The sequence below is a fragment of the Narcine bancroftii genome, chromosome 5 (genome assembly GCF_036971445.1).
Source record: "Narcine bancroftii isolate sNarBan1 chromosome 5, sNarBan1.hap1, whole genome shotgun sequence".
NCBI lineage: Eukaryota > Metazoa > Chordata > Chondrichthyes > Torpediniformes > Narcinidae > Narcine > Narcine bancroftii.
In genome coordinates, this window is record NC_091473.1 from 133,756,236 (window position 1) to 133,780,861 (window position 24,626).

A 24,626-nucleotide genomic window follows, 5' to 3' on the forward strand; every position below is an offset into this window, starting at 1 on the left:
TAAGCATAGATAAGGAAGATAAGTCAGCACCTTTTTTCCCAGGGCAGGAGTGGCAAACACCAAAGGGCATCTGTACAAAGTGAAGAGAGGAAAGTTTAGGGGAGATATCACGGGTAAGATCTTTACACAAGGAGTTTTTGGCAACCAGAAATGCATTGCCAGGGGTGGAGCTGGAGGCTGAACCATGAGGTACATTTAAGAGGCTCTTAGACAGGCACGTGGATGGAAAAAAAATAGAGGGTTATGGGGGAGGAAGGGTTTTGTGTTTTTTTTTTAGTGGGAATATATATGTAGGCTCAACATTGAGGACTGAAGGGCATGTACTGTGCTGTAGTGTTCTATGTTCTTTGTTCTAAGAGAGATCTGGGATAGAGGGAAGGCAGGAGAGGGTGATATCAAAAAGCTTGCAAGGAAATAAATGAATGCTGGATGTGGAGGAGACATAAATGGGGAAAGCGGAAACATCACTAACAGCTGCAGTCTCTCAATATCTGGGAGTGTACTTATCTGTACAAGTGTACACACCCATAATATTGTCCAGGTCTCCCCTGCCTCAATGGCCATTGAAAATCTTATGCATTTTTTTGTTGACAGTGGTTGCAATTATGCCATTGCTGGCCACTTTCAACCCTGTATAAATGAGTTCATCTAAAACTCTGTTGCCTGTGTCTCATTATGCCCTGGATCATCTTAATTTAACAGCTTACCGTACATCCTGCATTGCCTCAGTTAGAAAATTCTTACCTTGATTTCAAACTCCACTGTGACTCCCTTGCAACCTCCTATAACCCCACTCTCTATGTCAGCCTTCTAATAGTTACATTCCTCCAATTCTGGCACCTTGCTCACCCGGCATTTATTGCTTCACCGCCCATGGCTGTGCACTCGTTCTGAGTGAAACACGATAGGCTGCAGATGCTGTGATTGTAATAAACACACCAAAATCCTGGAGGAACTCAGCTGGTCTTTTCAACATCTAAAGGAGATACAAATATGTTTTTCACATAGACCTTAGATGATTTTTCCATTCTGAATTGTTTCTGACAGTGGCCGTTCACACAGAAACGACCAAAACTCGAAGTATCCGTATCAGTCCACGCGTTTAGACAGAATACCAGAAGTAAGGTATACAAAGAGGTGAGACGTGTGCCGCCACTGCATCACCGTCGACCATGACGAGTAACATATGCACAACATACAGCGCCACTGCGGCGATATTGTCAGTGACGTCCTATTCATTAACCCGTTGTTCACGGATCGCCTGCAGTTGAGTTTAGACTGCAGGAGATCTGTAAAAGTACCTAGGGGTCAAGGAGGCAAAATGTTCAAATGAAAATTAGTTCCTTATTCCCGTTCCGATCTTTTTACACAGATTAAGTTTTAGGAAATTCAAAATCATTTCCTGGAAACCAGTGGCTCTGTAAAAAAATAAAAGATATGTTGCCGACGTTTGGTGCCAGAGCTCTTCTTCGGGGAAAATCAGAAAAGGCAGAGCAGATTATGTCAGCAATTCAGACAATGGGGGAAGAAGCCGGAACAACAAAAGGTGTTAATGGATGTGATCAGGGACCACGAATTTATGATGTCTGCGCAAAAGGAGACAGGGAAAGGAGAGACAACAGGCGAAGAAGGGGGTGGGGGGTGGTTTAAGAAAGCAAGAGGTCAATTATTAATGCCATCCTCTTGGAGGGTGCCCAGTCAGAAGATGAGGTGTTGTTCCTCCAATTTTATGGGTGGTCTTAGTTTGGCCGTACATGAGGCCATAGACAGACATGTTTGTAAGGCAATGGGATGGAGAATTGAAATGGGTGGCCACTGGTTGATCCACGCTATTGTGGCAGACAGAGCCAAGGTACTCATCAAAGCGATTTCCCAGTCTGCGCTCAGTCTCTCCGATGTAGAGGAAAAGGCTTCCAATTCTGATTCTTCCTTGAAGAAGGGCTCAGGCCCGAAATCTGGGCAATATATCTTTGTCTCCTCTAGATGCTGAAAAGACCGGCCAGCGTTCCTCCAGCATTCCAGTCTGTTTACTTTTCTCTTTCTGTTCTCTGTCTGGCTCTTCCCTCCCTAAACGTTTTTATCACTCTCCCTCTCCTCCTTTTAAATCTTGCTTAAAATCTACCTCCTACCTCCAAGTGTTTATCATCAGTCTTTATCTATCTCCTGAGGGTTGATAAGAACATTTTATTGATAAAATTCCGATCATCTGCCATCTTACGATATTAAAGGCGCTACCTAAATTCATCTTGTGTGCGGTTGCAGTCATAACATTTAGTGAGAGATGCACAAAATCCAGTCATTGGAGTTTTGAATTATTTATTTTCCTCTTAAGGTTTAAGATACTTATACTTTCTATCGCCTTGAGTCCCGTGGTATAGATTTAAACCAGACTGTAAATAAAAAATGTCTTATCATAATTTGATTTTTGTTTAAATCTAAATTTTTGTAAGTGGACTGAGACAGAACTAGGAACTGATATTTGCAAGAAATTGGAATAAACTGTGCAGCACTTGGAACAAACTCCTCTATTGTGGCTCGCTTTCACTCACCCAGTTGATTAATACCCTGTTGGGACCTGAGGAACCTTCTTCACTGTCCACTACACCAATAATTTGAGTGGAATCAGCGCACTTACTCATCATACTATCTACATTCTCATCCAAATCAATATATATGACAAACAGGACAGCACTGATCCTTTTGGCACACGGGTCTTCCAAATGTAAAGCAAACCTCCACTTCCACCCTCTTTGACCACCAAGCAGTCTTTGCATCCAATTTGCTATCTCATGTATTCTAATCTTCTGATGTACACTCCTAAATTCCTTCTATTCCTCAAGGGACTTGTTTGATCCCACTACCAGACCCTGACATATAAGACATAGGAGCAGAAATAGGCTTTTCAGCCCATAGAGACTTACCCCCAACATTTAATCAGAGGATTCATTTTTCCTGACCAATATCCCTCATCAGCCATTGGGCTAGCCTCACCTTTCACTTTAACAGGAGCATGTTGGCCCTGAACTTTTCCTATCTCTCTATCTTCCCCATTTACTCAGCATCCAGTTACCCGCTCACAGTCTCTCCCAATTGACCTTTTAAGGTAAACAAGAAAGCCTGTACATGCTGGGATCGAGTGAAATACACAAAAAAAAAATGCTGGAGAAACTCAGCAGGTCACACAGCATTAATAGGAAGTAAAAGGCAGTCAGCGGTCCCTCCATCAGGAATTTGGAAATACAGGTATACTTTCTATGCATCACCTTCTGAATTTCTCCTGTATGTTTGTGTATTGCAAACTTTAAAAGTTCCTATCTAATGTCATCAAAATAGCCTTGCCCGAATTTAGGAATTCAATAACAATTTTGAAACTATAAGAATTATAGTCCCTGGGCCACATCTTCTTAAGTAAAGAGTGCAAAACTGTTCACAATGTTCAAGGCTGTATATGAAAGCACTAAGACTTTGATTCTCCTGTATTCAAAGTCTTTCATAATAAAGGCCAATATACTTTTTACCCTCATAATCCCTTATTATGCAGAGTGTAATGATAGAGTGCTAGTGATCCACCTGACCACTAGAGGGAGTCAGAGGCTAATATGTGGCAGGTTCAGTTTGGATTCAAGATGGATGCCTCCACACAGTCAAGAGTTCATTTATATATATATATATATATATATATATATAGTATAGTTGTTTTAAAGGAACCCAAGTTTCTTTATTACAATAAAAAGAAACATCACATGGTACCAGGAGTGTGCAGAGTTATCAGCAGAGAAATGGAAAATGTGAAGGCTCCTGATGCTGTAAATTGGACTAGAAATGTCAACCATGAGTGGAGGTTGTTCAAACAAAGATTTATGCTGTACCTGCAAACCATTGGACTTGATAGCAAACCTGATGCAAGGAAGATTGAGGTCATACTACTTACCATGGCAGGACCTCAAGCACTAGAGGTTTTCAATACATTTGATTTTTTTCAGAGGCAGAGACCAGGGCACATTTGACAAGGTTATCGAGCTGTTTGATGAACACTGTTCACCAAAGAAAAATGAAACGTTCAAGAGGTACTTGTTTCACTCAAATATGCAGCTGCAGGGAGAGAGCTTTGATACTTTTTTTAAAAAGCAAGAACATGCAGCTTTGAATCGCTGCAAGATTCAATGAACCATGATCAAATTGTGTTCGGGATTATTGATAAGTAAGTGAGAAAGGTTTCTGTGAGAGAGAGTTCTTATTTTAGCTGGAGCAGTGAAGATATGCCACACCAGTAATGAGCTCTACAGTATGCAAAAAAGTGATTGGTAATAGTGCAAAAGCCAGTGAAAATGAAGGCATAGTTGAGCCACCGTATGGGTCCACACACACAAACAAAAAACAAGATACAGGAAAAAACTAAATGATGGAGAGACTTTCAATTGCAAATGATGTGGCAAAGTCTGTAATAAATCCAAAGGGCAGAATCATGAAACAAAAGCAATGTTTTTCCAAAGGGAAACAGAACAGAAGTGAAACCATACAAACTAAAGAAGAAACTGCTCTCGATGATTCTATTTTTGTTGGCATGATAGTGCAGGAAGATTATAAGCCAACAGACACTGAACAGCCAAGCATGAAGAGAGTCGAGCAGGACAAGTGGACGGTGTTGTTGTACACAAATGGAGAAAATATTCCTTTCAAGCCGGACACTGGGGCAAAGGTCAATTTGATCTGTGAGCATGACATCAGGGCAATGAAGATAAAGCCATACATCCATGCAAATACTGTACACCTCAAAGCCTACAATGGACAGAGCACTGACTCAAAAGGTACATGTAAACTCTAGGTGAAAATTAAAGATAAACCACTTCAGGTTCACAGTAGCCCCAGATGGACATGAATCACTGTTTGAAGACAAAGAATGTAAAAACCTAAGCATAGTCAAGAGGGCATATGCACCAGGGAAACCTATTGTGTTAGCTCTCGCATTGTCTAGGGCAACGATGCAGAGTGAACAACACAATAAGAGTTCCACAAAGACAGATGTGAATCTCCATGTAAATCTGATCACTAAATCTCTTCCCGTATCTGACATGAAATCCAAGCAGATCTTAGCTGAAACAGAAAAGGACACAGTTCTACAGAAGGTTATCAAGAATCTGAATGAGGGATGGCCTAGAGGTGATTGTCAGCCATACTACAATACTACAACATCAGAGCAGAGTTGAGTGTTGTCTATGGGCTTCTACTCAGACAGAGAAGAATTATCATTCCTCAATCACTGTGATTGGAGATGCTGAAAAGCACCTTGGAATGGAAAAATGCAAGAGGAGGTCCAGAACTACTGTTTATTGGTCAGGAATAAACGCTAACATTGACAGGATGGTCTCAAGTTGTGAGATCTGTTTGAAACATCACACAAAGCAGGCAAAGGAACCCATGATAATAATTGATGTACCAGCAAAACCATGGCAGAAATTTGGGACTGATTTGTTTGACATGGATGGAAAGAATTACTTGCTGGTTATTGACTATCTATCAAACTATCCGGAAATGGCGCTGCTTCCTAAAATGTCTGCTGCTTGTGTGATCCAATATATGAAATTGATCTTTGCAAGACATGGAAGTCCTCAAGTTGTTTACAGTGCTACAGTTTTCAAGAATTCCAGAACTTTGCAAAAGAGTATGTATGATGTTTGATATGTGACTTCAAGTCCTCTGCATCCCCAGTCAAATGGTAAAGCAGAGAAAGGAGTTCACATAATTAAACAATTTCTCAAGGAAGCACTAGACAGTGGCTCAGATCCTCTCTAGTTCTACTGGGCTACAGAGCTTCACCACTTGACATGGCACGTCACGAGCTGAAGTTCAGATAGGTTGTATAGACTACACATCACACTTACCTGATCTGCAAACCCAAACAAGAACAGAGATGTCGAAGATGTGAACGGAAACAAAAGTGTCTGCAATGGAGACAAAAAAGCAAAGAATGACAAGTTGGTCAGAAGCTTAGGGTCACTGGCACAACCTGACACAGCGCGACTCAGAGATTCCAGCACCTGGGACAAAAAGGCCATTGTTCTGGAGGATGTAAATCCAAGGTCCTGCTCTGTCAGAACAGAGGATGATCAGATACTGAGGAGGAATCCAAAGAGCCTGCTGAAAACACAAGTAGCACAGCAAGAACAGACGAATGCAGAAGATCCAGCCTGCACAGCAGCAGAGGAAACACCACCAGTGCCAGACAGTAGTTGATGGACCAGCAGAGCCGACACAAGCACCTTTGTTAAGATGATCCACATGCATTATCAAGGCACCTGCGCTCTCGCAGCCTCTGCAGCCACACAGACTCCTGTTTAAACCATTGGCCATATGAGCTCCAGATCCAAACCTCCGATAGGATCTGGAAGCCTTCAGCACCCGAGGCCCTTTGAGAGCCCTTCTTTCCCTTTCGAAACCCAGTGGTGTTTTTCCTCCAATTTGCGGGTGCCTTTGGTTCGACCTCCAAATCTTTCCTGTTGTATGGCGACCAAAACTGAACTTAATACTCCTGATGCTGCCTGACCAAAGTTTTATACAAGGATCTTGTGTTACACACCATCCTATATAGTTTAACCTCTGAACCACACTACTCAGCAGTATTTGCAAGAAGGATTTCAGTACTTTATGAAAGTGGTTCACTGATACATTCTCAAGGGTGTTTAGGGATGGGTATTAAATCCTGTAAATGAATCATAATAGAAAATAATTTGATTAGGTAAGGGGGTTAGTGAACCACTGATATAATTGAAAATAATATCAATCAGACAATGTCAAGTAGCATTGGGCACCCTCAAGGCTAATTAATGCAAATTGTCTAGAACCTGGGAAAGTGCATTGTACGATATAAATAATTATTGTTTCCATTTTAAGGGATTGGAGGTATTCTGAATAGGGAAAGAAGGCTGCAGATGAACTGGGAATTATGTGTGAATGTGCACTGTGGTCTGGAGTAAAGCTGTTTTGTATACAGTTAGATGATAATGAACTTAACCTTGAAACCAAAAATACGGCTAGAGACGCGGAAAACACTCAGCAAGACAGACAGCATCTGTGGATGGTGGGTCTTGGACCCACTCTCAGAACCAGCCTGCCCAGTTTACTGCCATTTGCTAAATTCTTTTGCTGTTCAGCTACTTCTAAGCGTGGCCTGTTGGCTAATGTTTTGGGGAAGCTGTGTAATTCTGCTGGATCTAATGTCTTAATTCGGACACAGCTTGTTTAATTGTAGTCACTTTGCTAACAAAATTCAGATATGACCAAAGATGGGCAGTGCATAAGCACTATCTGATTTGCTCATGATGGATCTGCAAGCTGGTATTTGAAAACAGATCTATAAATTCCAATAGGCAGAGGCAATAAGTTGCCTTCAGCATGGGAGGAAGGGTTAGATCTGTTAGGTACTTTCACTGCATTATTCAGAAAAGTATAATGGATGTTCTTTAACCATTTGGTTGGCATAGTTGGCATAGTGTAGTTATTACACTATTATATTATTAATAATGATTAATTATTAATCATTAATAATATCCCCTCTGTTTCTATCCTCTGTTTCTACCACTCTGTTTCTACCCCTCTGTGGCTACCTCTCGGTTTCTACCCCTCCAATGCTACCCCTCTGTTCCTACCCTCTGTTTCTACCCCTCTGTGGCTACCTCTCAGTTTCTACCCCTCCACTTCTACCCCTCTGATGCTACCCCTCTGATGCTACCCCTCTGTTTCTCCCCTCTTTCTACCCCTGTTTCTATCCTCTGTTTCTACCCCTCTGATGCTACTCCTCTGTTTCTACCCCTCTTTTTCTACCCCTCTGTTTCTATCCTCTATTTCTATCCCTCTGATGCTACTCCTCTGTTTCTACCCCTCTGTTTCTACCCCTCTGTTTCTATCCTCTGTTTCTACCCCTCTGATGCTACTCTGTTTCTACCCCTCTTTTTCCACCCCTCTGTTTCTATCCTCTGTTTCTACCCCTCTGTTTCTACCCCTCTGTTTCTACCCCTTTGATGCTACTCCTCTGTTTCTACCCCTCTGATGCTACTCCTCTGTTTCTACCCCTCTGTTTCTACCCCTCTGTTTCTACCCCTTTGATGCTACTCCTCTGTTTCTACCCCTCTGATGCTACTCCTCTGTTTCTACCCCTCTGTTTCTACCCCTCTGTTTCTAATCCTCTGGTTCATTTTTCTTTGAGTGATCAATTAACCCAACAACATTGTTTCTCATTGGGGTTGGATTAAGAAAATAATCCAAATCCCGGTGGAAGGCCGTGAACGGCGTCGTAGAGCAGCGTCCCCAGTTATTACAACAATGGGCTTCCAGTGCCCCCATTGTGCTGGCCTCTGTGCTTGCAGACTGGGACTGCAAAGTCACCTTTGTGTCCACAGATGAACTGAACAACAACATGTCTGCTTCGAACAGAAGGATGACCAATATTAATATTATAATATTACATTACTGTATTTGGCAAAATTGACAGGAATCAAATGTTTTTACAGAACAATGTAAATAAAAAATGTTCCCATAAATTCTAAATGTCAGTGTTGGAATAAAAATCTGTGCTGCCTCTAATAAATCATTGTTAGCGATTTTAAATGCATTACTTGTGTCACCTTTAATATTTCACCAATTAAGGATTTCTTGAGCAGTTCAAAGCTAAACACTGGTGAGCAGGGATCATTAGTTTTTATTAGAGCTGAGGTGAAAGTATAGAGTGAGACTCTGTAAATGTTTTCTTGTCCCAATGGTATTTGTCACTTTTGCTGGGATGACTATTTGTTGGTGAATCTTGTGATGTTTTCATGCAAACTGACAGTTTGGGGACAAAATAGAAAGTGGGGTTGACCATGTACCTGAGGTAAATAAGAACAACTTGCATTTATTTTTGCACTTTTAATGTCAGAAGTTGCTTCATGGAAATGTGGTCAAACCTTGTTGGCAACAATGTATGCCTGTCCGGTTGAGAAGGAGGCAAAGGGACTGGAAGGAATGTCTGCTCTCAGTCCTTAGGTAGCTAACAGCTAAGAAGCTGAATTCCAGATTGGAGGTGAGAGTGACATTAAGGCCGCAGCTGATTATGTGTGGCACTGTGGAACTCCTGTGAAATGGGTATCAAGGTGAGAGTAACTGGTTGGAGCCAGACCTTGCAAAAAGTGACAATAAACTTGATATTGCTCCAGTGTTCTTTGCGGTATTGTCTGAGGCCCAGCCATCTTCCATTGCTTCATAAATAACTTCTGCTGTAAGGTCAGAAGTGAGGACGTTTGCAAATCCCCCCCCCCCCCCACCCCGCCCCCCACACAACTTAACCTGGCCTTGCATGAATGGAGCAAGTTCAGGCCACCACTCGGTCACGCGCCGATAAGTGGGAAGAAACAATTCCTAATGAAGGGACCAGACCCAAAAACATTGGTTACCCTGTGGAGGCTGAGTTTCTCCAGCACAATTGTGCATTGAAGTCAGCCCCAGTGCCTACAGATTTTCTTGCTTAACAGGAAACAATTACCAGGCAATGATCATTACCACAGAAGGGAATATAACCATTAACCACCACTAATTTCCCCATGGTCAACATCCTGGTCATTGACAAGAATGTCCACAGCAACTCTTGAAGTATGATTGGCTACAAAAGCAAGTTAGGGGTTGAGCATTTCACAAATGTTCCGGATCAACTCAGCAGTCACGAGGCACCCCAAAACCTTGGTTACCCTTTGCTGATGGTGAGTAGCCTGCCGAGTTTCTCTAGGACCTTCATGCTTTGCACTGGACCCCAGCATGTGCAGACTTCCTTGTTTAACAGGGGCTGTGTATGCTGTAGGAGTACTTCACTTCCTCGTGACCGAAGCCTTCCCACTGTCCGCAAGGCACTGGTCAGGAGCGCGACAAACCCCGGTGCTTGTAGTTGCAGCAGAATTTAAGAAGCTTGGGATTGTCCAGGGTAAGGCAGCCCACTTGATTGATGTCATCGTTCCCACCACTGTCCCACCAACCTTGCTGTGTGTATCTTCCACAAAATGGTATTGCAATTGCTTATTTAGGCTATTTTGCCAGTCACTGAAAAATCTGACACCTCTTACACCAAGGAAGACGGAAGGAACATCACCACTTGCAGGTTCCCCTCCAAATCGTACACCACACTCTGTTGAGGACACAGAAGCATTGTTTGGCTGCAGGAGATAGACAGAAGCCAGACCACATAGGGGTTTGGGGGAATGAGAAAACGAATGAAATGACTGAGCATTATGTTCCCTTTTCCCGTGGTGATATTTGTGGGGGCAGCACAGTTAGCAACCTGAAATTGAATCTGGCGCTGTCTGTAAGGAGTTTGCACGAGTCTGTATGTGTTTGCTTCGGGTGTTCTGGTTTCCTACCACCCTTCAAACGTAAAGGGATTGTAAGTTAATTGGGCGTACTTGGGTGGCATGAGCTCGTGGGCTGGAAGGGCCTACACGTTGCTGGAATATAAAAATGTAATTTAATGTCAATACAAATTAATTTTAAAAGAATTAACTTAAAATGTCATTTCATGTAGCACCAGGGTTAGTGCAACGGTTAGCGCAAAGCTATTACAGCACTAGTGACCCAAGTTTGAATCCGCCATTGTTTGGGCGTTCTCCCCATGTGTCTCTGCGGCCTTTCTTTGGATGCTCTGATTTCCTCCCCATATGGGTTGGTTAGGTTAATTGGTGTCATTGGGCTGCAGGGGCTGGAATCACCTTCCACAATGTTGTAAAAAAAGAATATGTCCATATTTTGATTAGAGGCAGATCACAGAAGGGCTTGGTTTTGAGTAAATTTGGCTGGTGGAAACATTTCCTATTGTAAAGGAAATGGTTTTAGGGAAAATAATCCTTTGTTAGACTCAGAATTATGCAGCATGGAAACAGGCCCTTCAGTCCAACTTGTTGAGGCTGACCGAGATGTCCATCAGAGCTAGATCCATTTGCCTGGGTTTGGTAGATATTCTTCTAAACCTTCCCTCATCATGTACCTGTCTACAAAACATAGTCATTGTGCCCTTCGTGCAGCATCCATGGCGCAAAATGGCCACTCAACATTACAGGATGAAACCTTTGACAAGCAGGTGCAAAGTTGGGTAGCGATATGACGGTTATGCGAAGATGTATCTGTTTGATTTGCGCATGACTGGGGGAGATCTTCCTCAGAGCAAATGCCAGTAGTGGGACCAGGGACATATGAAGAATTTATTAGTCTCAACAAGAGAGCACATGTCAGATCTCTGGTGAGTATATTGCCAGATTTTAATCCAGAAACTTTAGAGCATTTGGAGTTTGCAACTAGGGTTCAGAATGGATGATGAGCAGATATGTTGTGAGATTATACATATTGGATTAAAGGTGCAAATTCTTTTCTCCATATTTCTCAGTTTCTCAGAGTTATAAGTATCTAATAGTTTCTTTTGAAGGACACAGACAGAGAGATCACTTCGTTGAGCACCTTCCTTCTGACCGCTACAATAGCAGGAATCTCCCTGGGGCCACCCATTTCAATTCCCCACCACATTCCCCTGCTGACATGACTGTCCATTGTCTCATGTACTGTTAACCTGGGACCTCCTACAATCTGGAAGAACAACACCTCATCTTCCATCTGGGCACCCTCCAACCAGATGGCATTATCATTGACCTTGGGTTTTGATGAGCCTCTCCTCCACCACCCCCCCACCCCACCATCCCCTGCTGCAGTCTCTCCTTTTCTCTATCCCTATTTCTCCTTTCCACTATCTCTATTTCTCTCTCTCTCTCTCCCTTTCACTATCCCTCTATCTCCTTTCCCCCCAGCTCTGCATTCACAGAGCTACCCACCTCCCATGATCAATTCTCAGCTTTTCTCTTCCACCAGGCCATTAGCCTGAGCTCCTCTCCCTGCCCCTTCTTCCCTTCCCCCCCCCCCTTCCTTTTTAGTCAAGTGCCTGCCAGCATTCTAACATAGAAACATAGAAACATAGAAGATAGCAGGAGTAGGTAATTCGAGCCTTCGACCCTGCTCCGCCATTCAACGAGATCATGGCTGATCTTAAAGTTCAGTACCCCGTCCCCGCCTTCTCTCAGTATCCTTTAATACCCTTATACTGAAGAAATAGATCTAATTCCCTCTTAAATAGATTTAATGAACCTGCCTCTACTGCCCTCTGTGGCAATGAATTCCACAGATTCACCACCCTTTGGGTAAAGAAATCCCTCCTCATCTCGGTCCTAAATGGTTTGCCTATTATCCTCAAACCATGGCCCCGGGTTCTGGACTCCCCCACCATTGGAAACATCCCTTCTGCATCCATTCTGTCCAGTCCTGCCAGAATTTTATAGGTCTCTATGAGATCCCCTCTCAATCTTCTAGACTCCAGCGAGTACAATCCCAATTTGCGCAATCTTTCCTCATAAGTCATTCCTGCCATTCCAGGTATCAGACTGGTGAATCGCCTCTGCACTCCCTCCATTGCAAGAACATCCTTCCTTCGATAAGGTGACCAAAACTGCACACAATACTCCAGGTGGGGTCTCACCAAGGCCCTGTACAGCTGCAGTAAGGTATCCTTGTTCCTATACTCAAACTGTGTCGTGTCAATCGTGTCGGTCCCTTCTCTCACCATCAATGCTACCCCACCCCCTTTTCTTTCTTGCCGATCTCTCCTAAATATCGTATACCCCGGGATGTTAAGTTCCCAGGCTTGCCCACCCTGCAGCCATGTTTCTGTAATCCCAATCAAATAATATTTGTTTATCACAATTTCCACAGCTAATTCATCTACCTTGTTCCGAATGCTTCTTGCATTAAGATATAAAGCCTTCAGATTTGCTTTTTTCACCCTCCTTGCTCTTTCTGTTTTTTTTTACTTTCTCTGCCTAACCTAACTTTTCCTGTTTTATCTTTTCTGTCCTTTGCCCTATCATACAGGTTCCCTCCCCCCTGCCAAATTAGTTTAAACCGCACCCGACGGCTGTACCAAACCTAGCTGCCAATATATTGACCCCTTTTGGGTTTAGGTGTAACCCATCCTTCTTGTAGAGGTCATGCCTTCCCCAAAAGAGATCCCAATGATCCAAGAAGCCAAAACCCTGTCCTTTACACCAGCCCCTCAGCCACACATTCATTTTTCTTAACCTTCCATTTTTGTCCTCAGTTGCACTTGGCACAGGTAGCAAACCAGAGATCACCACCCTAGCTGTCCTATTTCTTAGTTTTTGTCCTAGCTCTCTGTAATCCTTTTTCAGTACTTCCTCCTTTTTATCCATGTCATTGGTACCCACATGTACCAAGGCTGTTCGCCTTCCCCTTTTAGAATACCTTGGACCCGATTTGAGATATCCTGCACCCTTGCACCAGGGAGGCAGCACACCATGCGGGCATTCTGCTCATACCTTGTCCAAGGGGCTCAGGCCTGACACATTGGCTATACATCTTTGCCTCCAATGGACGCTGTGGAACCTGCTGAGTGTCTCCATTACTTTTGTGCATTAATTACAATCACAGCATCAGCAGAATTTCTTATTTCATTCTCTTTCTTTGATTTTGTAAGGTTGTTCGGCCTGCAAGCTGTGGAATGAAAGCATTTAGAAAAAGCTATTTGGACCACTGGATCTGGATCTGAAGGCTTAGGGAGCACGCAGACCACCTGGAGGTGCTGCGTGACAGAGTATTTAGAGGTGGATGTGGAGGAATTGCTAGAGTAGCTTGCACACCACGAAGATCCTTTGAAGAGTGCAACAAAGTATCAACATACAGCTTGCCTGGGAGAGCATGTGATTTTTGCAGGCAGGGACAGAACAGCTTTGCTCTCAGAGAGGGAAGGAGTGAGAGAGAAAGTCACAGAAATCAGTTCCAGAAGGACAAGCTGGCAAACTTTGGAAGGCTGGCTGGGCAAAGGAGAAGACTGGTGGTCTGAAAGGTGACTTGAAAGAAAGAGGATCATCTGGAGAACCCTGAAGGGGGCAAGTTTCGTCAGCAAGTCTGATTGAGAAGGAATCAGTTGCGGATGTCCTGGAAAAAGAATCTCTCTCTGAAAACCAGCAAGAACCCTCCTGAGTGGTAACCATTTTCCTGTTAAGCACCAAAGACAGGTGAACTTTGTAATTGCTAATGTCTGTGCACAGTACAAGAATCGCCTGCAAACAAGTGAGATTGGACTGTTATCCAAAGAACTTTTCTAATCTTAAATATACATTACACACACCTGTGCTTAGTATTAGAGGCGGATTAAGTAGTTAGGCAGGTTAAGTAATAAGTTAAAATTCAATTCTGTTTTCTTGTTCAAATATAAATAAAAATTACTTTTGTTTAAATAACCCTGTGTTGTGGTGCATATCTATTGCAGTTGATTTCTGGGGTCCTCTGGTCTCCATAACATTTTATGGGAACTCATCCTTTAGGATTTGAACATTGCAGTTTTATGATTTATTAGTTGATTGTTTTTGTTTGCAAGCTAACTTAAAGCTTGAGTCTGGAAAAGCAGCAGCATTGGATGTTGATACATTTTTGTTACAACCATCACCTGCAGAGCTGCAGAACGTGAGAAAAGAGGAACTGATGGTTATTTCTAAGGCATTAAAAAGTACTGAAGTAAAGCATTGGATGAGGAAAGTGTAGCGGCAGGTACACTGCTACTGAAAGAACACACAACCAGATGGGTTGAGCTCAGTGAGCAGAAAACTGGTTTATTGCTGGCTGCCAGGCTGGACTTATACTCCCAGCCCGGACCTGGCTGAGAACCGAGCTGATCGGCGCCGACGTCACTTGGGCATCATGCAGTCCCCCAGCGTGGGCTTCTGAGCTCGGTGCTGAGAAGAAGGGGAAACTCCCGACGGCGTCATTTTGGCCAGCTGTCCCGCCGCGTGGATTAAAAGCGGGGCTGGTTCACCTGCCTAGTGGCATGCCACCACAAAAGTACAAATACAGAGCATTATAGTGAAATATTATATAAGTAAATGAAAATTTGCTGAGGAAGACTTCAAAAATTTTCCAGAGAATAGATCTTTTGAATTGGAATTGGAGACATTGAAGGTGCATGAAGAAAGAGAAACATAATTTTGAGTTGGAGAGACAACAGTATGAGGCAGAAAAAGCTGAAAGACAAATAGAAAAGGCTGAAAAACAGAGGAAATTTGTGTTAGAGGTAATTGAAAGGGACAGACAGTTTCAATTAGAGAAGTTCAAAATGGAGATGGAGAGAAGTAAGAGCTTTGAGGCTGTAACTCCTGGGGAGAGGTTTTTGGCGAGTAGAGAGGTAAATCTAGTGCCTCCTGTTGATGGGGGAGATATAGATACATATTTTTCAGCTTTTTGAAAAGGTTGCTGAGAGCTCAAGATGGCCAAGAGAAAAATGGTCTCTAATGCTCCAAAGAGTATTGAAGGGAAAAGCACAAAATGCATCCTGTAGCTTGACTGCACAGCAAGTGGCAAATTATGATCCTGTTAAACAAGCAGTATTGAAAGCTGATGAGTTGGTTCCAGAGGCGTATAGGCAAAAATTTAGGAGCTTGGTGAAAACATGGAATCAATCTTATATGTGTGTTTTGACCATTGGTGTCCTCTAAAGGAATAAACAATGATTATGACAGATTGAGAGAATTAATATTAATAGAGGAAATTAAAAGGTGTGTCCCAGAGGACATTAAATTATACCTGGATGAGAGAGATGTGGGGAAGTGGCAACAGGCAGCTAGATTAACAGATGAATTTGCTGATTCACAAAAGTACATTCCAGAATAATAGGCATTTTCAGAGAGCGAAAGTGGAACAGATTCATAAACCTGCTCATAAGGTTGATGTGGAGCAGGATAGTAGGCCTGAAATAAAGTCTGGAGGAATGTTAAAAGAAAAGATGAAGGAAAGGACAGAACTTCTGCATTTGTATGTCATTTTTGTAAGAAACCTGGTCATGTGATTGCAAATTGCAAATTGTCTAGTCTTGAAAAAGAAAAAAGGATGTTTTACCAGAAGCATGTATTCAAACAGTGGAATTTAAGGAGAGCAGAGGTGCCAAACCTGGTAAGGAGGTCATGGATGTTTTCAAGCCTTTTGTGTCACAGGACTTTGTCTCAATAAAGGAGGGAGAACCACAGGTTCCAGTTAAAATTCTTGGAGATACTGGGGCTGCTCAGTCATTGTTGTTGGGAAGTGTTTTAACTGTGGATCAAAGGTCTGACACAGGGGAGACAACTTTGATTAAAGGTGTTGGAGGTGAGGTAGAGTCAATATCGCTTCACAAGGTTGTGCTGAATTCAGAATTAGTCAAAGGACCCGTTGTAGTAGGAGTAATTCCAAAGTTACCCATGCAGGGTGTCTCATTTTTGTTGGGGAATGACATGGCAGAGGATAAAGTTGGGTCCGATTTAAGATTGACAAATTGGCCTAGTAAGGATGTGGTTAGAGAGGATGGTGAGATATTATCCTGCATGTGTGGTAACTAGGTCTGTGACTAAAAAAATGATGACAGCTGAAGAAGATCCAGTTGATAGAGATTTGCCCAGTACCTCTGAAGTACTTTTGAAAGAGAAAGGTCATTGTGAGAGTGAGGATTTCTCTTTGTCAAGGAAAGAGTTCATTCAGCAACAGAAAATAGATGCAGATCTTGTTATCTTAAGGGAGGAGGCAGTGAATGAACATGAGACTAAAGAAATGGCTTGTGGATATGACTTGGAGGGTGAATTGTTGTTGAAACCTTATGAGAATAAGGGTAGTGGAGGACAATCTGTATCAGAGGTGTTGGCTATTGACAGAGTGGAGGAAGTGGTGGATCATAAGATTATGGAAAGAGAATCTTGTGAGGGTAACCTTAAAGAAACCATGGTTCCTGTGCACCTGTCTAACTCAACAATTTTGGAAAATTTGGAAGAAAAGTTAGGCCATCTTAAGTTACAAGAGCAGATGCAGGAGAAAGGATTACTTTTGAAATACACAAATTTGTTCTCTGATGTTCCAAAAAAGACATCAGTGATTTTCCATGATGTAGATTTTGGAGAAGCAAATCCCATAAAACAGCACCCATATAGAATAAACATTCAAAAGAGTAAAACCATGGATCAGGAGATGGAAGATATATTGAGGAATGATATTATTAGACCTTCAAACTCAGATTGGAGTTCTTGTATTCTGGTACCAAAACCAGATGGAATTGTTAATTTCTGTACAGATTATAGGAAGGTTCATTCAGTAACTAAAACAGATGCTTATCCTATTAACCATATAACCGTTTACGAAGCAGAAACAGGTCATGTCGGCCCTTCGAGTCCGCACCAGTTCACTAGAATGACTCCACTAGCTCAACTCTCCCACTCTCCGCCCAAAACCCTCCAACCCCCTCACCTCCATGTACACATCAAACTTTCTCTTAAATGACAGAAGGGACCCTGCCGCAGCTATCTTATTCAGAAGATCATTCCATTCTGCCACCACTCGCTGAGTGAAAAAGCCACCTCTAATATTTCTTCTAAAATGTTGCCCCCTTACCTTTAACTCATGGCCTCTTGTTCCAACCTCCCCTGCCCTCAGAGAGGAAAGAGTCTGTTTATGTCTAGTCTATCTATTCCTTTCATAATTTTAAATACCTCTATCAAGTCCCCTCTCAGTCGTCTACATTCCAATGAATAAAGTCCCAGTCTCCTTAATCTCTCCCTGTAATCCAGATGCTGTAAGCCAGGCAACATCCTTGTAAAGCTTCTCTGCACCCTCTCCACCTTATCTATATCCTTTCTATAATTTGGAGACCAGAATTGAGCACAGTACTCCAAACCTGGCCTCACCAATGCCTTAAACAGCTGCACCATCACCTCCCAGCTCCTCTACTCTATACTATGATTTATGAAGGCCAGCATACCATATGCCTTCCTCACCACCCTGTCTACATGGGAATCCACCTTTAGTGAACTCTGTACCACAGCTTCCAGGTCCCTCTGAGAATAGATGACTGTATTGATATAAATGGCAAAGCTAAATTTCTTACTAAGTTGGATTTGTTGAAGGGTTCCTGGTTTGTGCCTTTAACTGAGAGAGTAAAGAATATTTCAGCTTTTGTAACTCCATCCGGTTTATACAAGTATAATGTGTTATCTTTTGGCATGAAAAATGCCCCTGCAACATTGCAGAGGATGATTAATTCTATAATCCAAAGGTTAACACAAACAGATGCTTATATTGTTGACTTAGTCACAAAAACAGACACATGGGAAGAACATCTAAGGCAATTGGACAAATTGTTTGCAAGATTATCCAAAGTAGGCTTAAATGTTAATTTAGCAAAGAGTCAATTTGCAAATGCCACGGTAACATACTTGGGTTATGCCGTTGGCCATGGCAAAGTGAATGCAATTTCTGAGTTTCCTATTCCCAATGGCAAGAAAGCAGTGAGAATGTTTTTAGGAATGGCAGGATATTACAGAAACATTTGCTCAGGTTGCTCTTCCTTTAACTAATCTTTTGAAGAAAGGGGAAAATTTTGTGTGGACTAAAGATTGTCAGGCTGCTTTAGAAAATTTAAAGGAGATGCTATGCCATTGCCCAGTGTTAAAATTTCCTGATTTTGACAGACCATTTTCTGTATCAGTGGATGCCAGTGAGGGAGCAGGAGGTGCAGTTTTATTGCAGAAACATAATGAAATTGACCATCCAGTTGCCTACTTTTCAAAAAATTCAATGTTCATCAAAAGAACTATTCCACTATTGAAAAAGAACTCTTAGCTAACATAAACATAACAATTACAGCACGGAAACAGGCCATTAGGCCCTTCTCGTCCGCACCGAACCAAACACCCCTTTCTAGTCCCACCTCCCTGCACAATGCCCATAACCCTCCATCTTCTTCTCATCCATATACCTGTCCAACCTTTTCTTAAATAATACAATTGACTCCGCCGCCATTATTTCTCCCGGAAGATCATTCCACACGGCTACCACTCTCTGAGCTCTCATATTTGTTCTGCAGAATTTCGACGTGTATCTTGGTACCTCTCATGAAGCAATTGTTATATTCACTGACTCAATTCTCTGGTGTTTTTGAATAAAATGAAGAATAAAAACAGAAGATTGTTCAGCTGGAGTTTGATATTACAAGAATACAATCTGCAAATTAACCATATCAGAGATGTAAATAATATGATTGCCGATTGCTTGTCAAGGTGTTAAAATTGCTCATTTATAGAAATGCTCTCAAAATTGAATTACTGTACATGTTATACATTGTGTATGTTATCTCTTTAGTGATTTCAAGACTGTTTAGTTATAACTGAAATTTAACTGCGAAGTAGTTAAGGTTTGGTTTCTTCCTTACTTCTCTCCTTTCTTTCTTTCTTTGGCTTGGCTTCGCGGACGAAGATTTATGGAGGGGGTAAAAAGTCCACGTCAGCTGCAGGCTCGTTTGTGGCTGACAAGTCCGATGCGGGACAGGCAGACACGATTGCAGCGATTGCAAGGGAAAATTGATTGGTTGGGGTTGGGTGTTGGGTTTTTCCTCCTTTGCCTTTTGTCAGTGAGGTGGGCTCTGCGGTCTTCTTCAAAGGAGGTTGCTGCCCGCCAAACTGTGAGGCGCCAAGATGCACGGTTTGAGGCGTTATCAGCCCACTGGCGGTGGTCAATGTGGCAGGCACCAAGAGATTTCTTTAGGCAGTCCTTGTACCTTTTCTTTGGTGCACCTCTGTCACGGTGGCCAGTGGAGAGCTCGCCATATAATACGATCTTGGGAAGGCGATGGTCCTCCATTCTGGAGACGTTACGGGTGATTTCAACTTCCCTGATATTGACTGGCACCTACTGACTGCAAGAGGGATGAATGGGGCTGAATTTGTCAGGTGTGTTTAAGAAGGATTCCTGACACAATATGTGGACTGCAGACTCCTACTGACTGCAGAAAAACATATAAAGAAAGGGTCTAAATGTAAACCTGGGAATTATAGGCCCGTGCGTCTGTCGTCTGTGATGGGCAAGTTGATGGAAAGTGTTCTGAGGGATGGTATTTACAAATATTTGGAGGTACAGGGGTTGATAGGGAGTAATCAGGATGGTTTTGTCAGGGGTAGATCATGCTTGACAAACCTGATTGAGTTTTTCGAGGGGGTTACAAAAAAGGTTGATGAAGGGAAAGCTGTGGATGTTGTCTATTTAGACTTTAGTAAAGCTTTTGACAAAGTTCCCCACAGGAGGTTAGGAAAAAAGGTGGAGGCATTAGGTATAAATGAGGAGGTAGTGAAATGGATTCAGCAATAGTTGGATGGGAGGTGTCAGAGAGTAGTGGTAGAAAATTGTTTGTCCAATTGGAGGCCAGTGACTAGTGGAGTTCCTCAGGGATCGGTCCTGGGTCCACTATTGTTTGTTATATATATTAACGATTTGGAAGTAGGGTGGAGAATTGGATAAGCAAGTTTGCGGATGATACAAAGATTGGTGGTGTTGTGGACAGTGAGGAAGATTACCGTAGATTAAAAGGTGATTTAGGAAGGCTGGAGGTGTGGGCTGAGAAATGGCTGATGGAATTTAATACAGATAAGTGTGAGGTATTACATTTTGGAAAGGCAAATCTAAATAGGTCATATGCATTAAATGGTAGGCTATTGAGATGTGCAGAGCAACAAAGGGATTTAGGAGTGATGGTAAATAGTACCCTCAAGGCTGATACTCAGGTAGATGGTGTGGTGAAGAAGGCATTTGGAATGTTGGCCTTCATAAATCGGAGTATTGAATTCAAGAGTAGGGAGGTTATGATGAAATTGTACAAGGCATTGGTGAGGCCAAATTTGGAGTACTGTGTACAGTTTTGGTCACCAAATTATAGGAAAGATATAAACAAAATAGAGAGAGTGCAGAGAAGGTTAACGAGAATGTTGACAGGATTTCAATGTTTGAGTTACTGGGAACGGTTGTGCAGACTGGGGCTTTTTTCTCTGGAGCGTAGAAGATTGAGAGGGGACTTGATAGAGGTGTTTAAGATTTTAAAAGGGACAGACAGAGTAAATGTGGATAGGCTTTTTCAATTAAGAGTGGGGGAGATTCAAACTAGAGGGCATGGTTTAAGATTGAAGGGGGAAAATTATAAGGGGAACATGAGGGGAAATTTCTTTACGCAAAGGGTGGTGGGGATGTGGAATGAGCTTCCGACAGACGTGGTCAAGGCGGGATCATTGGTTACATTTAAGGAAAGACTAGATAGTTACATGGATAGGAGAAGACTGGAGGGGTATGGACCGGGTGCTGGTCAGTGGGACTAGGAGGGTGGGGATTTGTTACAGCATGGACTAGTAGGGCTGAACTGGCCTGTTCTGTGCTGTAAGTGGTTATATGGTTATATGGTTATTTAGGTTACGTGAGTTGAGGCTTTTACTTCAATGTGCTGTGGCCCCATAGCTGGATGTAGGACCCCCGTTGAGAATGGCTGACTAGTCTGTGGTGTTGCAATATGTGTGAAGATAATGTCACCCTCTCGAATAATGACACTTTCTCTCCCCTTATATTTAAACAGTAGGGGATTTCAGATAGCGCCTTTGGAAGACTACACAAAAGAGTCTGGAAAAACAACCAACTGAAAAACCTCACAAAGATTAGTGTATACAGAGCCGTTGTCATACCCACACTCCTGTTCAGCTCCGAATCTTGGGTCCTCTACCGGCATCACCTACGGCTCCTAGAAAGCTTCCACCAGCGTTGCCTCCGCTCCATCCTCAACATTCATTGGAGCGACTTCATCCCTAACATCGAAGTACTCGAGATGGCAGAGGCCGACAGCATCGAATCCACGCTGCTGAAGATCCAACTGCGCTGGGTAGGTCACGTCTCCAGAATGGAGGACCATTGCCTTCCCAAGATCGTGTTATATGGCGAGCTCTCCACTGGCCACCGTGACAGAGGTGCACCAAAGAAGAGGTACAAGGACTGCCTAAAGAAATCTCTTGGTGCCTGCCACATTGACCACTGCCAGTGGGCTGATATCGCCTCAAACCGTGCATCTTGGCGCCTCACAGTTCGGCGGGCAGCAACCTCCTTTGAAGAAGACCGCAGAGCCCACCTCACTGACAAAAGACAAAGGAGGAAAAACCCAACACCCAACCCCAACCAACCAATTTTCCCCTGCAACCCCTGCAACCGTGTCTGCCTATCAGCCACAAACGAGCCTTCAGCTGATGTGGACATTACCCCTCCATACATCTTCTTCCTTGAAGCCAAGCCAAAGAAGAAAGAAGAAGAAGGGGATCCATCTCAAACAATGACACTCTGAGTAATCCTTCTCAATAGTGATGTTCACCCAGAGGCAAGAGTTGAACATGCGTGAGATGTTTCACTTTAGTAAGTTAAACCAGGGTAGGACTTAACACACTGAATGGTTGTGCCCTGGGGTGTTGTAGGCCAGAGAGACTTATGGTACAGTACATAGGGCCTTAAAAACAGTGGACAGGATGGCAAAGAAAACATTTAGCACACTTTCTTTCATTAGTCAGGGCACTGAGTACAAGAGCAAGGTCACAGAACATAGAAATCTAGAGCACAGTACAGGCCCACAGTACAGTACAGTACTGACCTAATAACCTACTCTTAACAATCGTCTAGAATTTCCCTACTGCATAATCCTTCATTTTCTGCAGTTTCATGTATCTATCTATCTCATAGTTTCTTAAAAGATCCTATTGTACCTGCCTCTGCACCATTGATGGCAGTGCATTCTATGCACCCACCACTCGCTGTGCGAAAAATTTGCCTCTTATATCCCCCCCTGTAATTATTCCCAAGCACCTTACATTTGATGTGTCCTGGTACGAGCCATTTCAGCCCTGGGGAAAAGTCTCAGGCCATCCACGCAATCAATGCCTCTCATCATCTTGTACACAGTGGCGGATTAACTATCACCCAGTCCCTGGGCTGAGCTTTAGTAAGGCCCCCCACCCCCTGACCGTACCCTCCCCACCCGCACCACAGCCCCCACCCTTCGTTGAAAAGATTAAAATGAAATTATACCATTTATTAGCCTTTGGGCATGATGCCCTCTCACATATTCTAAATTTATCTGCTGGTTATGTGCTGGGAATACACCAAGTTGGTGTTTGGTTGGAGGAGGGGAGGAAAACTTCATTAAAATCAAATAAAATTTTATCATACAGGAGCTGTCTGCTGGCCACAGATATTTTGAAAAGTCTGTTAGTTACAAAAGGATAAATAAAATCAGCTCTTAAAAAAAACAGTCTCAGTACAAAATAACACACCATAAAAGAGAGTCTTTTTGTAAAAAGGTAAATCTCCCGTGAGGGACACTGGAGGAGGCAGACCTCAGACTCGCACTTACAAATGCGAGCATTGATTGACGGGTAGCATTGGAATCAGTGGAGCCCGAATTGGTAGATGGGACAGACACCCCGCTGCTGTTGGACAGGTGAATGCGAGCCAGGACTAATGAGACCCCTTATTGACAAGCAGTTACATTGGTGTACCTGGGGTTGTGACGGGCCCCCTTTACTTTCTGGGGCCCTAGGCTTCAGTCTACTCAGCCTAATGGTTAATCCGCCACTGCTTGTGTACCTCTATTAGGCTGCCCTCATCCTCTGCCACTCCAAGGAGAAAAGACCAAGTTCACTCAATCTATTCAGACAGCATCCTTATAAATCTCCTCTGCACCCTCTCCATAGCATCCACATCCTTCCTGTAGTGAGATGACCAGAACTGAACACAATACCAGTGATGCCACTGCCATTGTCTGTGTTTAAAAACTTATCTCTTACTTCCAAGCACTTTAAAAACTATGCGTCCTTGTGTAAACCATTTCAACTCTAATAAAAAAGCCTCTGGCTATGCACACAATGCCTCTCATCATCTTGCACATGTTATATTGGTGAGACCACGCTTGGGGTTTTGCACATATTTCTGGTCGATGTAATTAAGCTAGAATAGGTTCAGAGAAGGTTCACAAGTGCGTTACTTGGGCTGGAGTGGTTGAATTATAAAGAAAGACTTTTCTCCTAGGATGCTGAAGGGGAGACATTCAGATCAGATTTTAGATTAATTGTCAGTGTGCACACATGGCATCACATACCACCCTGAGATTCTTTTTTCCTGTGGGTGAGGCAGAATTGACATTTATTGGCAGGTCAGAAAAATCTGACTCAACAAACTGACTTGCAATGCAGAGATAGAATAAAAATCAATAAAGTGCAAATATGTTCCTGATTTTGCTGTTAAGGAGTCTGGTGGTGGAGGGGGTCGCAACTGTTCCTGAGCCAGGTGATCGGAGTCTTATGGCACCTACGCCTCTTTTCTGAACAAAGGGTGTGCTGAGTGATGTGGATCCTTGATGATTCCTGCTGTTCTCTGACGGCAGCATTCCCTGTAGATGTTTTCAATGGTAGGGAGGGTTTTACCTGTGATATCCTGGGCTCTGTCCACTACCTTCAGCAGGGCTTTATGCTTGGGGTATTAGTGCCTCCCTCCCAGACCATGCTGCACACTTACCACCACACTTCTGTAGAAATTTGCCAGGGTTTCCAATGTCATACCAAACCTCTGCAAACTCCTGAGGAAGTAGAGGCACTGACATGTTTTCTTCACGATGCCATTGTGTGTTGTGTCCAGGAAAGATCCTCTGAGATAGTGACTCCAAAGGACTTAAATGTGCTCACCCTCTCCACCTCTGA